The sequence below is a fragment of the Lolium rigidum genome, chromosome 6 (assembly GCF_022539505.1).
Source record: "Lolium rigidum isolate FL_2022 chromosome 6, APGP_CSIRO_Lrig_0.1, whole genome shotgun sequence".
Classification (NCBI taxonomy): domain Eukaryota; kingdom Viridiplantae; phylum Streptophyta; class Magnoliopsida; order Poales; family Poaceae; genus Lolium; species Lolium rigidum.
In genome coordinates, this window is record NC_061513.1 from 316,011,924 (window position 1) to 316,027,210 (window position 15,287).

General features: G+C 45.1%; 2 pseudogenes; both read left to right on the forward strand.

The window, feature by feature from the left end:
• Nucleotides 1–972: 972 nt before the first annotated feature.
• On the forward strand, nt 973–4,263 carry LOC124664643 (annotated as a pseudogene).
• Nucleotides 4,264–5,748: 1,485 nt separating this feature from the next.
• Nucleotides 5,749–9,184, forward strand: LOC124663246 (annotated as a pseudogene).
• Nucleotides 9,185–15,287: the final 6,103 nt, after the last annotated feature.

Sequence of the window (15,287 nt, forward strand, 5' to 3'; positions counted from 1 at the left end):
GCCTATCGAAAATAGGAAACTAATTTGAAACTCGAGTACTTAAAGAAAGCAAGATCAATACAATGTAGAAATTCACTTTTGAACTTGGGAGCATATGCTCCTGCTACCCGAGAAAAACATTTTTAAATGTTAAAACGATCTGAACAAAAAATTGGCATTTATATGTTAACATTATATGCGCGCACACTAAGTTTTGTGAAAAAAAATAAAGTTCTTTGTGTCGTGTGTAAAAAAGGATTAAAAAAATGTCTCGTGAAAAGCTTTTTTTGAACACCAAAATTTATCTTTACACATGACACATAAAATGTCAGTTTTCTTTGAAACGACTTCAGGAGCACGGATTATGTAATGCACACCTCAATTTTTTGTTCGGAATTTTCTGACATTTTATACTGTGTTTAAAAGTTATTAAAAAAACCGGAAGCATATACTCCCGGGCACAATGCAATGCTTCATTACTGACAGTAATATCCAGAAAGTTTCAGTGCTCGGCAAATCCTACAGATAGCGTCGTCAACAAAACTACATATTCCCTTGCAAACAAACATAGTAACATTCATGCACCGGCTGTAGGCTGTTGCAGGCTTTCAGCAGCTGAAAATCCAGTGTGAACGCATTGCATATATCCCGGGACTTGCCAGGGACGCCAGGAACCAGTGGATCCATCGTTCTGCTCATTGGAGTTCAGACAGAGAATCCAAAGTCAGAGAAAGAGGACTACACTTACGACCTGCTACCATATTTGCCGTTTTGCCGATCCATATCCCTACACTCAGCAGCTATTGCTGACGGATAGTCTGATACTTCTCGTTCAGCAGTATGCAGCTTTGACATCCAACCGATGATCATGCCAAGTTGCCAAAAAGGGAAAGTATAAAGCATGTCTTAGACGCCACAAGGCAAGCACGCATAGCCAACAAAATACTACTCGGCCATCAAACCAAGAGGGGCACCGCAATGGGGGTCATAGCCATGAGCTTGCTATGCTCACTTCGCCGTCCTGATGATCACCGTGGTGAGTGCTAGTGACGAGGCTGAGTTGGTTGCTTTCAAAGCACAACTCAGTAATGGCGGCTCGCTGGCCTCCTTTTAAACATAAGGCCTTAGCCCTGCGTTAAATTAATAACGCCACAACGGCAGATACAACGTGCATATTACAAACAGCTTACAGCCGGAACACAAGCAAGAACAGCAGTACCACCTTCTGCAGCTGGGAAGGTGTGCCATGCAGCCACCGGAGGATCGCACGAGTGGTTGCGCTGAGCTTGAATGGCAGCGGTCTCGCAGGAGCACTCTCCCCGGCCCTTGGGAATCTCACGTTCCTGCGGAAGCTCGACCTGAGCTACAACTGGCTCCATGGGGAGATTCCCGCGAGCCTTGGTCGCCTCCGCCGCCTGCAGAGACTCGACTTGTATGAAAACTCCTTGTCTGGCACGTTACCCGTGAACCTGAGCTCCTGCATCAGCATGACCACCATGGGATTGCACGACAACAAGCTTGGTGGACGCATCCCAGCTGAGCTCGGTGAAAAGCTCATGTCCCTGGCAGCACTCTGGCTGCGTAACAACAGCTTCACAGGGCCAATCCCGGCATCACTAGGTAACCTGTCCTATCTGCAAGACCTTCAACTCAACAATAACCAGCTTGTGGGCTCAATCCCAGCAGGGCTTGGCAGCATACGGAGAACGCAGCAATTCAGTCTCTTCAACAACAATCTCTCTGGTACGATTCCACCTTCTCTCTACAACTGGTCATCGATCAAATCATTTGACGTAGGGATAAATATGTTGTACGGAAGCATTCCAGATGATATTGGCAACAAGTTCCCCAAGATGTCTGGTTTTGGCTTGGGTGGTAATCAATTCACTGGACCCATCCCTTCCTCAATATCCAATCTATCTTCTCTCACTGTACTTGGCCTCAGCGGAAATAAATTTAGTGGGTATGTGCCTACCACTTTGGGGAGGCTGGGAGCTCTCCAGTCTCTGAGCCTGAGTGACAACAAGCTTGAAGTGAATGACAACAAGGGTTGGGAATTCATCACTTCTTTGGCAAACTGCAGCCAGCTGCAGAACTTGGTACTCGGTGGCTACTCTTTTGGAGGACAATTACCTGCTTCCATTACAAACCTCTCAACAACTCTTCAGCAATTAACCATTGCCGACAATAGGGTATCTGGGAGTATTCCTGCAGACATCGGCAATTTGATTGGTCTCAACAGGCTTCAGATAACAAATACTTTCATATCCGGAGAGATTCCGGAGAGCATTGGTAAGCTATCGAACATGATCGAGCTAGGCTTGTACAACAATAGCTTGTCCGGCCTGATACCTGCATCACTAGGAAACCTCACGCAGTTGAACAGGCTTTATGCATACTATGGCAACTTGGAGGGACCAATTCCAGCAAGCCTAGGGGAGTTGAAAAACCTTTTTGTACTGGATTTGTCAACAAATTATAAACTTAACGGTTCAATACCCAGAGAGATTTTGAGATTGCCTGACCTCTCTTGGTACTTGGACTTGTCATACAATTCGTTTTCTGGACCCCTTCCTGATGAAGTTGGTACTTTGGCCAATCTTAACCAGCTGATTCTATCAGGAAACCAGTTGTCTGGCAAGATACCTGACAGCATTCAGAAATGTGTAGTGTTGGAATGGTTATTATTAGACGATAATTCGTTTGAGGGAAGCATACCCCAATCATTTAAGAATCTAAAGGGGCTCAATAAACTGAACTTGACCATGAATAAGTTCTCTGGTAATATTCCTGAGTTCCTTGGTAGCATTGAAAACCTGCAGGAGATATACTTAGCACACAACAAATTGTCCGGATCAATCCCAGCAGTTCTGAAGAATTTGACATCATTGTCCAAATTGGATGTATCCTTCAATAATTTGCAAGGCGAGGTGCCAGATGTAGGTGTTTTCAGAAACATCAGTTATACATCAGTTGCTGGGAATATCAATCTGTGTGGTGGTACACCTAAACTTCACTTGGCTCCGTGCTCCACAAGCTCCTGGAACAAGAAAAGGAGAAAGATGTCAAAGTCTTTTGTAATTTCTCTAGCAACAACAGGAGCAATCCTATCATCATTTTCAGTCATTCTTCTTGTTTGGATACTTCGCAAGAATCTCAAAAAGGGCCAGAAGACAATAGTGCAATGTTCAATCGCCGAGGACCATTATGAGAGAATTCCCTATCATGCATTATTGAGAGGAACTAATGGATTTTCAGATGATAATTTGCTCGGGAGGGGAAGTTATGATGCAGTTTACAAGTGTATTTTGGCCAAAACGAGGAAAGAACCTTGGCTGTCAAGGTTTTTAACCTTGGTCAATCCAGGTATTCCAAGAGCTTTGAGGCTGAATGTGAGGCCATGAGAACGATACGTCACCGTTATCTCATAAAGATCATTACTTCTTGTTCAAGTGTCAACCACCAAGGTCAAGAGTTCAAGGCAATGGTTTTTGAGTTCATGCCCAATGGCAATTTGGATGGTTGGATTCACCCAAAATATCAAGAGCCAAGTGCAAACAACACGCTCAGCCTTGTCCAGAGGCTTGAGACTGCTGTCAATATTTTGGACGCGGTAGAATATCTCCACAACTACTGTCAACCATTGGTAATCCATTGTGATCTTAAGCCAAGCAACATCCTTCTTGCTGACGACATGAGCGCCCGAGTTGGAGACTTTGGCATATCAAGGATAATTCAAGAAAATACAAGCGGGGGGGGGGTGCAAAACTCATATAGCTCAATGGGAATTAGAGGTTCCATAGGATATGTTGCTCCAGGTGACTAAAATTCTACCACATTCACCTTTTCCATTTCCACACAAATATGATATACTAACCAAAAAATTGTTGCATAATTGTAGAGTGTGGAGAAAGCTCAGTGGTCTCACCTCCTGGTGATATTTACAGTCTTGGCATATTGCTGCTTGAGATGTTTACCGGTAAGAACCCAACAGATGACACGTTTAGAGATTCATTGGGTCTGCACAAGTTTGCCGCGGATGCTCTTCCAGATAGAACCTTGGAGATAGTTGACCCAAAAATCTGGCTACATGGAGAAGCACATGATAATGTTACTAGTAGAATCCAGGAGTGTTTGGTTTCTGTCTTCAGGCTTGGGATATCCTGCTCAAAGCAACAGCCCCGAGACCGAACATTGGCAAGAGATGCAGCGGCAGAGACGCATACATCGCGTTTGTTGCTAGCTTGTAGTGGAACACAGAGCAGAAAGAGAAGCCTTGACTGAAGCCATTCAAAATGGCATTGAACAGGATCCTGAAATAACAAATTTGTATGTATCATTTCAGTTAGCAGTTATACTCACTTTTGAGAGTTATGTTTCTTTACAAGTGTATCAAATAAATTTAACTGCAGAATGCTGATATTCTGAAATAGCACTATAGCATTATAGCAAGTCCTAGAGATTTCATAGATCAAGTGGTACAAGTATTTCAAGTTCTCAAAACGGTACACATGCTGGCAACATTATTTCATTGCTTAAAGTAAATCAGAAGATAACAGTTCAGATTTCACATGAAGCATTCTCCATGTACCATGTGTAGAATATCGTGACACGGCATGCAAACAGAAATTTCCCGAGTTATTTTCACATTTCCAGTCTCGGTACAAGGGTTTGCCAAACACATTTAAATTTTGTCAGGATCTTTCCACTCTAGCCATGACAATCAGAAACGAAGCGCATGAATTTGTCCATATCAAGAACCCTAAGGCCACCAAGCCTTTTTGGTCGACAAACTGTGTCCCAATTTACTTCATACTTTCCACCTTTTCTAGCTTTTGAATAATGGATAATGTGTGGTTGTGTGCATCAATTAATTTAGAGGCTCAGGCGATATCCTCCCTTTTGAAAAAATATATATGGACCAGTATTTGGGGTCACAAGTTCATATTTTTCCTCGGGTTGATTTGGAAATTCAAGCAATGATGAAGCATAACGTGCTTGCATCATTATTACTATCAGACAAGCTGAACACAAGAAATACAGTAGAAAAAGAAAACATCTCCCAAAACAACAATACTATTTTATGGATTTAAATGTTTCAGAACATGCATCATCAAAATGAAGTAGAATATAACCAATATGTTTTGAGATGAATAAAGCAATATTAGCCTGGTTTGAAACGCTCTTTCAAAGGAAAATGGTTCATAACAGACCAAACATTTGAAGCTCGGTTCAAAAAATATAAGCAATTATAATTTCAAATTTTGTATAGATTTATTGATTTCTGAACTCACTGACGTTAAATTATTTGGGCAATTACGAAATATTCAGTTGGCAATGTGCACATAATATGCAACCAGTCAAACTTGGTAGCTACAGACATTAGCGAGTGCGCTGGCGACAGAGAGCGCATGGACTCTTTATAGCAATTGGGAACTTTCTTGTTTTCGCAGTCACAACGAAGATACAGTGTCACCACAGGTGCGTTGTGACACATCACCAACTAAGAGAAAAGAAGATCCACCCAAGCGATACTCCATTATCAACATGTCTAAAGGTTCTTCCAGTGGGTTACAATGTCATTGTCACCGCAAAGAGAACAAGAAGCATTAACCCCAGTCTTCCATAGACGCAGTGTTGTAGTCGCTGCAAACTTAGTAGGGCTGCTGAAACAGTGTAAAGCTGTTAAAAAGAGGATAGGGTATAAATTGCTTCTTGGAGCCACAAGGGAATCAGACGCTACTACTTGCCAACCAAACCTAGAGAAACATGGCAATGGGGGTCATGATCTTGCAGGGGTCACTTGTAGCCGTCCTGATGATCGCCATGGCGAGGGCTCAGGACGAGACCACACTGCTTGCTTTCAAAGAACAGGTCAGTGACAGTGGCTCGCTGGTCTCTTGGAACAGCAGTGCCGACTTCTGCAGCTGGGAAGGAGTGACATGCAGTCATCGAAGGCCCACGCGGGTGGTGGCGCTGATCTTGCACAGCAGGGCCCTCGCTGGAGCACTCTCCACAGCCCTTGGGAACCTCACGTTCCTAAGGACACTCAACCTGAGCTTCAACTGGCTCCGTGGGGAGATTCCAGCGAGCCTCGGCCGGCTCCAACACTTGCAGACGCTCGACCTGGGTTACAACTCCTTCTCTGGTATGCTTCCTCTGAACCTGAGCTCTTGCGTCGGAATGACCATCATGGCACTAGACAGCAACAATCTTGATGGGGGCATTCCGGCTGAGCTTGGCGAAAGGCTCACGTCACTGAAAGAGATCTCGCTGAGTAACAACAGCCTCACAGGGCCCATCCCTGCATCCCTGACCAATTTGTCCCATCTGCAAAACCTTGATCTCTCCAATAACCAGCTCATGGGCTCAATCCCACAAGGGATCGGCAGCATCCAGAGCATGAAGCGGATCATACTTTACATGAATGACCTATCTGGTATGCTTCCACCTTCTCTCTACAACTTGTCGTCGCTGGAAAAGCTTCAATTGCGGGGAAATATGTTGTTTGGAACAATTCCTGCTGATATCAGCAACAAGTTTCCAAAGATGCAAATTCTTAACTTGAATGCTAACTACTTCACGGGAGCTGTCCCATCCTCAGTATCCAATCTATCTTATATAAGAGAACTTCTACTCGGGACCAATGAATTTAGTGGGTATGTGCCTCCCACTTTGGGGATGCTTGGAACCCTTCAAATTCTGGACTTGGCATACAATAGGCTTGAAGTGAATGACAACAAAGGGTGGGAATTCATTACTTCTTTGGCAAACTGCAGCCAGCTGAGGTACTTGGTACTTGGTGGCTCCTCTTTTGGAGGACAACTACCGGGTTCAATTGTGAACCTCTCAACAACTCTCCAGAAGTTATACATAATAGATAGTAGGGTCTCTGGGGGAATTCCTGCAGACATTGGCAATTTGGTTGGTCTCAACATGCTTGCCATAGCAAATACTTCCATATCCGGAGTGATTCCAGAGAGTATTGGTAAACTAGAAAACTTGATTGAGCTAGCCTTGTATAACAGTAGCTTGTCTGGCCACATACCGTCATCACTATTGAACCTTTCACAGTTAAACAAGCTTCTAGCATTCTGTGACAACTTGGAAGGACCCATTCCGGCAAGCTTGGGGGAGTTGAAAAAACTCTATGTACTTGATTTGTCAACAAATTACAGACTTAATGGTTCAATACCTAGTGAGATTTTGAGATTACCTGGACTTTCTTGGTACTTGGATTTGTCATACAATTCCTTAACTGGACCCCTTTCTCATGAAGTTGGTAGCTTGGCAAACCTTAACCAACTGATTCTATCAGGAAACCAGTTGTCTGGCAAGATACCCGATAGTATTCAGAACTGCGTTGTGTTGGAATGGCTTTTGTTAGACAATAACTCCTTTGACGGAAGCATACCTCAGTCACTGAAGAATATAAAGGGGCTCGGTAAACTTAACCTGACCATGAATAAGTTCTCTGGCAATATTCCTGATGCCCTTGGAAGTATTGGAAACCTTCAGGAATTATACCTAGCACACAACAACTTGTCAGGATCAATCCCATTAGTTCTACAGAATTTGACATCGTTATCCAAACTGGATGTATCCTTCAATGGTTTGCAAGGCGGGGTGCCAGATGGAGGCGTTTTCAGAAACATCACTTACATAGCAGTTGCTGGCAATATTAATCTGTGCGGTGGTGTACCTCAACTTCACTTGGCTCCATGCCTCACAGGCCCCTTAAGCAAGGACAAAAAAAGGATGCGAAAGTCTCTTGTAGTTTCTCTAGCAGCAATTGGAGCAATCTTCTTGTCACTTTCAGTTATTCTTCTTGTTTGGATATTTCACAAGAAGCTCAAACAAGGCCATAAGACGATAGTGCAATATTCAATCGGTGAGGACCATTACGAGAGAATCTCCTATCATGCACTATTGCGAGGAACTAACGGTTTTTCAGATGATAATTTCCTTGGCAAAGGAAGTTATGGTACAGTTTATAAATGTGTCTTGGACAATGAGGGAAGAACCCTGGCTGTCAAGGTGTTTGACCTTGGTCAATCCAGGTATTCCAAGAGCTTTGAGGCTGAATGCGAGGCCGTGAGAAGGATACGACACCATTATCTCCTAAAGATCATTACTTCTTGTTCAAGCATCAACCACCAAGGTCAAGAGTTCAAGGCATTAGTTTTTGAGTTCATGCCCAATGGCAATTTGGATGGTTGGCTTCACCCAAAATCTCAAGAGCCAAGTGCAAATAACACAGTCAGCTTTGTCCAGAGGCTTGAGATTGCTGTCAATATTGTGGACGCAGTAGAATATCTCCACAACTACTGTCAACCATTGGTAATCCATTGTGATCTGAAGCCAAGCAACATTCTTCTTGCTGACGACATGAGACTTTGGCATATCAAGGATCATTCAAGAAAATACAAGTGAGATGATGCAAAACTCGTATAGCTCAATGGGAATTAGAGGTTCCATAGGCTATGTTGCTCCAGGTGACTGAAATTCTTCTAGTTTCATCCTTTTATTTTCGTTTTCTTCTCCATATATGTGTGATTTTTTTTAAATTCAAACAAATTTGGCTTGCTAATAAAAAAATGTTGCATAATTGTAGAGTATGGAGAAGGCTCTGCGGTCTCACCTCCTGGTGATATTTACAGTCTTGGCATATTGCTGCTTGAGATGTTCGCCGGAAGAAGCCCAACAGATGACACATTTAGAGATTCATTGGGTCTGCACAAGTTTTGTGAGGATGCTCTTCAAGATAGAACGTTGGAGATAGCTGACCCATCAATATGGCTGCACGGAGAACAATGTGATAACGTTACTACTAGAATCCATGAGTGTTTGGTTTCTGTCTTCAGGCTTGGCATATCCTGTTCAAAGCAACAGCCCCGAGACAGAACATTGACAAGAGATGCAGCGGCAGAGATGCATGCAATCAGAGATGCATACATTACCTTTGTTGCTAACTCATAGTGAAATGCAGAGCAGGAAGAGAAGCCTGGACTCAAGCCATTCGGAGCGGCATTGAATAAACATGCTGGCGCAAGATATGATCCTGCAACAATAAAATTTATATGTATCAAACAAATGCAAAAGGCAAAAACCATGGTGGCTTATTTTTCTCAGTCTTTACTTTTCCGGAACCTGTACTGAATCATATATCAGCCTGCCTGGGTTTCATTGGAGTAATGGAACTGGGGTTCTCCTTTTTGGAGTACTATTGATCTAAAAAAAGCGTGGTGTTCTGCAATAGCCCTATAGCAAGTTTTAGATATTTGAGAAATTAAATGGCACAAGTCTTTCGCATTCTCAGACTGATACACAGGCAACATTAATTTCGGCGAGATTCCAACATCTCGGCCGAGAAAAAAAAAAACTACCAGGGACCACGCCGCCACACCCAACCAGGTTAGGAGGAGAAGAAGATTGGCTGATCAGGGCACCTGGACGCTAGTGATGATGCACGTCGGGACGACTGACTTGCGCCGGTGTGCCGTAACATCGCGAGGTTGATTGCTACTTCGCCCTTCACCGGCCACCGGCAGCTCACAACCACGAAGCCTGAACAATCGATGCCACCCTGCGAAATCCGCATGCAAGGTGCATTGTAATTTTCCATGAAGCCCATTCTACCATCGCTTCTGAATTTACCGAACCGCTCGTCAATTTTTTTATGCGGCATACCCCGTGGTAAAATTCTGGGTCCGCCAATGCATTTGTTCTGTCACTTGCACTTTTGTGACTTTAGAACATGGAACAGCCAGATTAAGAGCAGCTTCTGTCCATCGCAAATCAAAATCACAGTAACACATGAGAGCAGAAGCAAAATTGGGTGCTCTTTTTGCACCGCACTACACAGGTAGAGGTAGTATCTGTACCATTGCAGACTGTTAAGCATCTGCGTGCTGCAATTTTGTAGCACCAGCAACAGCCATGTACATGATAGGTAATTGTGTAGCTCCTGGGTCCCATTCTTTTCTTCTCTCATTAATTATCAACACCTTCAACGGTGGGTCTCTTAGCTGCTGTACATTTATTTCTGTTCATCCCAGACAATAAAACATATGAATACAGGATACCGGATTCAGAAATGGGTGTCCTTCTTGCAGCAAATTGCACATCTAGTATCTGTACCATTGCAGGCTTGTAGCCATCTACACGCTGCAATTTTGTAGCACCAAGAGCAGTCATGAACATGATAGGGAATTTTGTAGCTCCTGGATGCCAGACTTGTCTTCTCTCACGAATTGCCAATATATGCAATGGTGGGGCTCTCTGCTGCTGTAGATTCACTAGTGCCTTCTCATCATCTTTTTGTTGCTGATCAAGAGTATAATCAAGGACACCAGAGGTGTAATTCAGATAAGCACTCGATTGTTACCCACGAGAAACTGTCCACTTTCTTGTTGCTCTTTATATGGGTGCTCAGGATGGCTAGCGAACACCCGAAACAACCCTCTACCTCATCATCATAGACAGGGAACACCGGGTCATAAACAACTCGCTCTAAGGCATAATTTTCTGGTAGCGCATAGTAGCTGCTACGCTCGGCACCATCTGCTAGGAACACACTGTGGCTAATGAGACTGGTAAAACCATAAGACTGTGACACTTGATCAACATGTTGCTCACAGAGATTTGTGCTTTCACCATGCACGCATGAACTCTGAACCTGGGTTTGTATGCCCATAGTCGTAATTCTCATAGTCAGATGGTGGTGTTGGCATTCCACCAAACATCTGTGGGGCGACAGAAGCAGTAGCAGTACTGGGGGATTTTGAGGGGATCAAATGAGCATCGGGAAGAGGTGGTACTTGTCGCTGTGCTTACTGATGATGATGTGAAGCCGAAGAGTGGTGTCGGGGCAGGGATGGTGCTTGACGCGGACGAGCCAGAGGTGGTACCTGAGAAGGAGGCAGGGAGGGAACTGACTCACATCCTTGGGCGCCGACGAGGTGTGGTGGCCCTGTGACAAGGAGTCGGCGGCGGGAAGAGCTGGGGTGGGTAGCGATGTCGCCTCAGGCTGCGGCTTTGGGCCGATTTGGGTAGGGAACTGGGGATGGTGGCCTCGTGCGTCTGGTAAAGATGATACAGAGCGGAACGAACTGAACACGGTGAGGTAGGAGTTGGCGGTGGAGGCAGAATTACAGTTCAACCCAGGATACAATCGACCACAAAAAAATCAGATCAAGACTGAAATAACAGTGATGTTCCCACAACTAGCAGTCTAGCACACTTCTTACATTTGACCAAATTCGAAAAAAAACACGAACAGCTAACTACAGCGTACGACTGAAACCTGAAACTGACAGTGAATAGTATAGGAAGATGTGAACTTGGTGACAGCCTTGGTGCCCTGGGAGACGGCGTGTTTGCCAAGCTTCCCTGGTACCACGAGATGAACACAAGTCTGGATCTCTCGGGAGGTGATGGTGGGCTTCTTGGTGTACCGGGCCAGCTTTGCAGACTCGCCGGCGAGCTTCTCAAAGATTTCATTGATGAAGGAGTTCATGATGGACATGGCCTTAGAGAAGATGTCGATGTCGTGATGAACTTGCTTCGGCACCTTGAAGATGTAGATCTCATAGTCTTCTTCCCTTTCTTCCCCTCGTCACCCTCTTTGGAGGCGGTCTTGCCCGCCGGCAGCCTCTTCTCTGCCTTCAAGTGAGGTCGTCACAGGATTTGGGCTTCCTAGGACACTTGACGCAAGGTCCCTTTGTGAAAACCTGAGACCAGACGCTGTGTCTATTTAACACTAATGAGGACAGTATTTACTAATGGATTGCAAACCAAACTTTCAATTGGTTTCCAGGAATCTACACGAACAAGGCTGTTGCTTGGAAATTTCCAGGTGGCCCTGAACATTCCTTCAATTTCACTAGGTTCTGTAGATTGTAGTATCATAAATAACAAGAAAGGTCTACATGCCTTGACTTGGTGAACAATAATTACATAGCCAGCAAGAGAGGCACATATCAAAAGTCTATTTGAACCAAATAGCTCAATATTAATGGTTTTCCACATGTCATAGCCAGTATCAATAACTCTCGATACTGATTTTCCCATCTGGGATGAAGATCGGTAGTAACGCCTGCACCAACATAAGTGCAGAGGACTCGGCCTCATTGCATGTTTGACAGTGTTCCTGCATTGCAGGGTGTCAAACTATCGATGGTTTTGCAGCTGTTGCAGCAGACCATTGCCAATTAGACATACACATCTGGGAGGGGGCCAGGCGTAAGTATACTTACCATCTCGAGCTTAACTCTTAGCTCCTTTAGCTTGGGCGAGTGGTGGAGAATGCGGAACAACGGGTAAAAGCCAGCAGACATGCACCAATCACCCAGCGCAACCTAGTCAGGTTGCTGAACATCGAGCATGTTTGCAGACTTCTCTCAAACACAAGCTTCATATTCAACAGAAATGAGGCAACAACGGTCATGTTAAGTAGTTTCAAGAGACCAAGCTAGTTCATGATATAATGTTTCCATACTAGCTTGCCAACATATAGGAGAGAGCAAAATAACATCGTAAGGGAGGCATGTGAAAAACAACTAACTAGGCGAGTAAAAAAACATGTAGGAGAGAAAACAATCAGTTCAAGAAGTAGATAGCGTCTTGATTTAAAACAGAGAAGCAACTAACTAAACAAGCAAGAAGCAACGAGTATTCACATAAACTTGTAAGGATGTGAAAGAAGAACCCACCGTACCTCGGGTAATGGTGCGTGCTCCAGTTTTGTGGCATGTGAAAGGCCATGTATGCGATGATCCACTATTCTGTCTCCATAGCCATGAAAGATATTAGATAGAGTAATCGAAGCTGATATTAGAGAAGGCAGATCTCTGGTTACTACAGCACCACAACATAATGGATCAAGGATAGAGAGATGGGTAAGGTTTGTGGCACATATCAGGAGATCCTGAGAAAACGGCAGCGGGTGATATGTAGAGTCAGTTGAGAAGCGTGTTTAGGGTTTTCGGTGTGGTATACAGACCACCCGTATCTCTCTTTATATAGCAGCACAACAGATTACAACAAGTTGTATACACGTAGGATTACTATACAGATACGTGTACAGACCGATCTCTTTAACACGCCCCCTCAATCTAAACTACGGTTACATACAAGGTTTAGATTGGTACAAAATCGGTCCAACATTTGTCGTGTGGCTGGTTTAGTAAAAACATCAGCCAGTTGATCACCTGAAGAGATAAATCTCACCTCCAACGCTCCAGCAGCAACTCTCTCACGCACAAAATGAAAATCAATCTCTATGTGCTTAGTACAAGCATGAAACACCGGATTTGCTGTTAGATAGGTGGCCCCCAAATTATCACACCATAAAACTGGGACTCGCCGCCGAGGAACTCCTAGTTCCTTGAGTAAAGATTCAACCCATATAGCTTCAGCAGCGCCATTAGCCAACGCCTTATATTCAGCCTCTGTACTGGATCTAGAGACTGTAGGCTGCTTCTTAGAACTCCAAGACACAAGGTTTGGTCCAACAAAGATTGCAAAACCTCCAGTGGAGCGACGATCTGTAAATATGCTGATTCCCATAGATGTCGACTTATGGAACTTCAACCCTGTATGCAAGGTTCCCTTGACATAGCGCAAAATACGCTTAACAGCTTCCCAATGAGCTTCAGTGGGCTGAGACAGAAACTGACACACTTTATTAATAGCAAAGGAGATATCCGGGCGAGTAAGAGTCAAATACTGAAGACCACCAACTATGCTGCGGTACCGGGAAGAATCTTCAGGACCAAGTGGTGAACCAGTATCCCGGGCAAGCCTCTCTGTAACTACAAGGGGAGTAGAAGTAGACTTGCAATTCTCCATACTGACACGATGAAGCAAATCAAGTGCATACTTGCGTTGTGTCAGCTGCATGCCCCCGGAATTGTAAGTTGCTTCAAGTCCAAGAAAATATGACAACACACCGAAATCTTTGATGGGAAAGGTGTGAGAGAGAGACTTGACCAGCCGATCAACTGCCAGGGAACTAGAGCCAGCAATGACAATATCATCAACGTAAACAAGCATGTATATATGAACGCCAGCTTGAGAGAAGATGAACAAAGACGTATCCGCCCGAGAGGAAACAAAGCCAAGCTGATATAAGAGAGCACTAAGCCGCGCGTACCAAGCGCGAGGAGACTGCTTGAGCCCATAGATAGCACGTTGCAGGCGACAAACATGAGAGGGATAACGAGCATCTTCAAACCCAGGGGGCTGTTGCATATAAACCTCCTCAGTCAGAAATCCATGAAGAAATGCATTGCTGACATCAATCTGCCGTAGGGCCCAGCCTCGAGACATAGCCAGAGAAAGAACCAGTCGCACAGTCGCAGGTTTGACAACCGGACTAAAAGTGTCTCCATAATCGATACCATACTGCTGTGTGAAACCCCGGGCAACCAGGCGAGCCTTATGCTTGTCCACTGAACCATCAGGCTTATGTTTGGTCTTGAACACCCATTTGCAGCTCACAACATTAACACCAGGCGGACGTGGAACAAGAACCCAAGTCTGTGTCTTGCAAAGAGCAGAAAATTCATCGGCCATAGCAGCCCGCCAGGCCGGTTCATGGAGAGCTTCACGGTGCAACACGGGTTCAGCAAAAAACGCACGCCGGGCAGGATTATAGCGCACCGTTCCACCAGTATAGACCTTATCTCGACGGGTGTGATCACGCTGACGAGTAACCATCTGGTGACCAGGAGGAGCATCAGTCGAAGGTGTCGCGGCGGAGGACGCCTCAGCAGCGGGCGACACGGACTGCGCAGGAGAAATCCCGAGCGATGGCGAGGGCGACGATGTCGATGAAGGAGGCGTGCACGGCGAGGGTGGCATAGATGGGCCGTGGGCCGAAACCTCCGAAGGAGCACCCGCAGCGCCAGACGCGCCCGCAGACGCAGCGCCAGGAGCCTCGGGAGCCGCACCCGAGCCATGCAGATCAGGCACTGCGCCATGCACGTCGATCGTGGAGGCAGCTACGTCGATCACAGGGGCGGTATCCTGCACAGAAACATCACCAGCTACAGGAAAAGGATCAGCCGACAAATAAGACAGGTCATATTTACGCAAATTGGTACTCGTAGCCGGTTCAGAGGAAGGGAAAGTGATAGCCTTTGAAAGAGTGGGGAGATCAACTTTAACACCGGGAGTGGCACATGGAAACACCGACTCGTCAAAGATGGCATCACGCGAGACATAGATGCGACCCGTGGAGCGATCCAAACACTTGTAGCCCTTATGCATGGAACTATAGCCTAAGAACACGCACTGAGTCGACC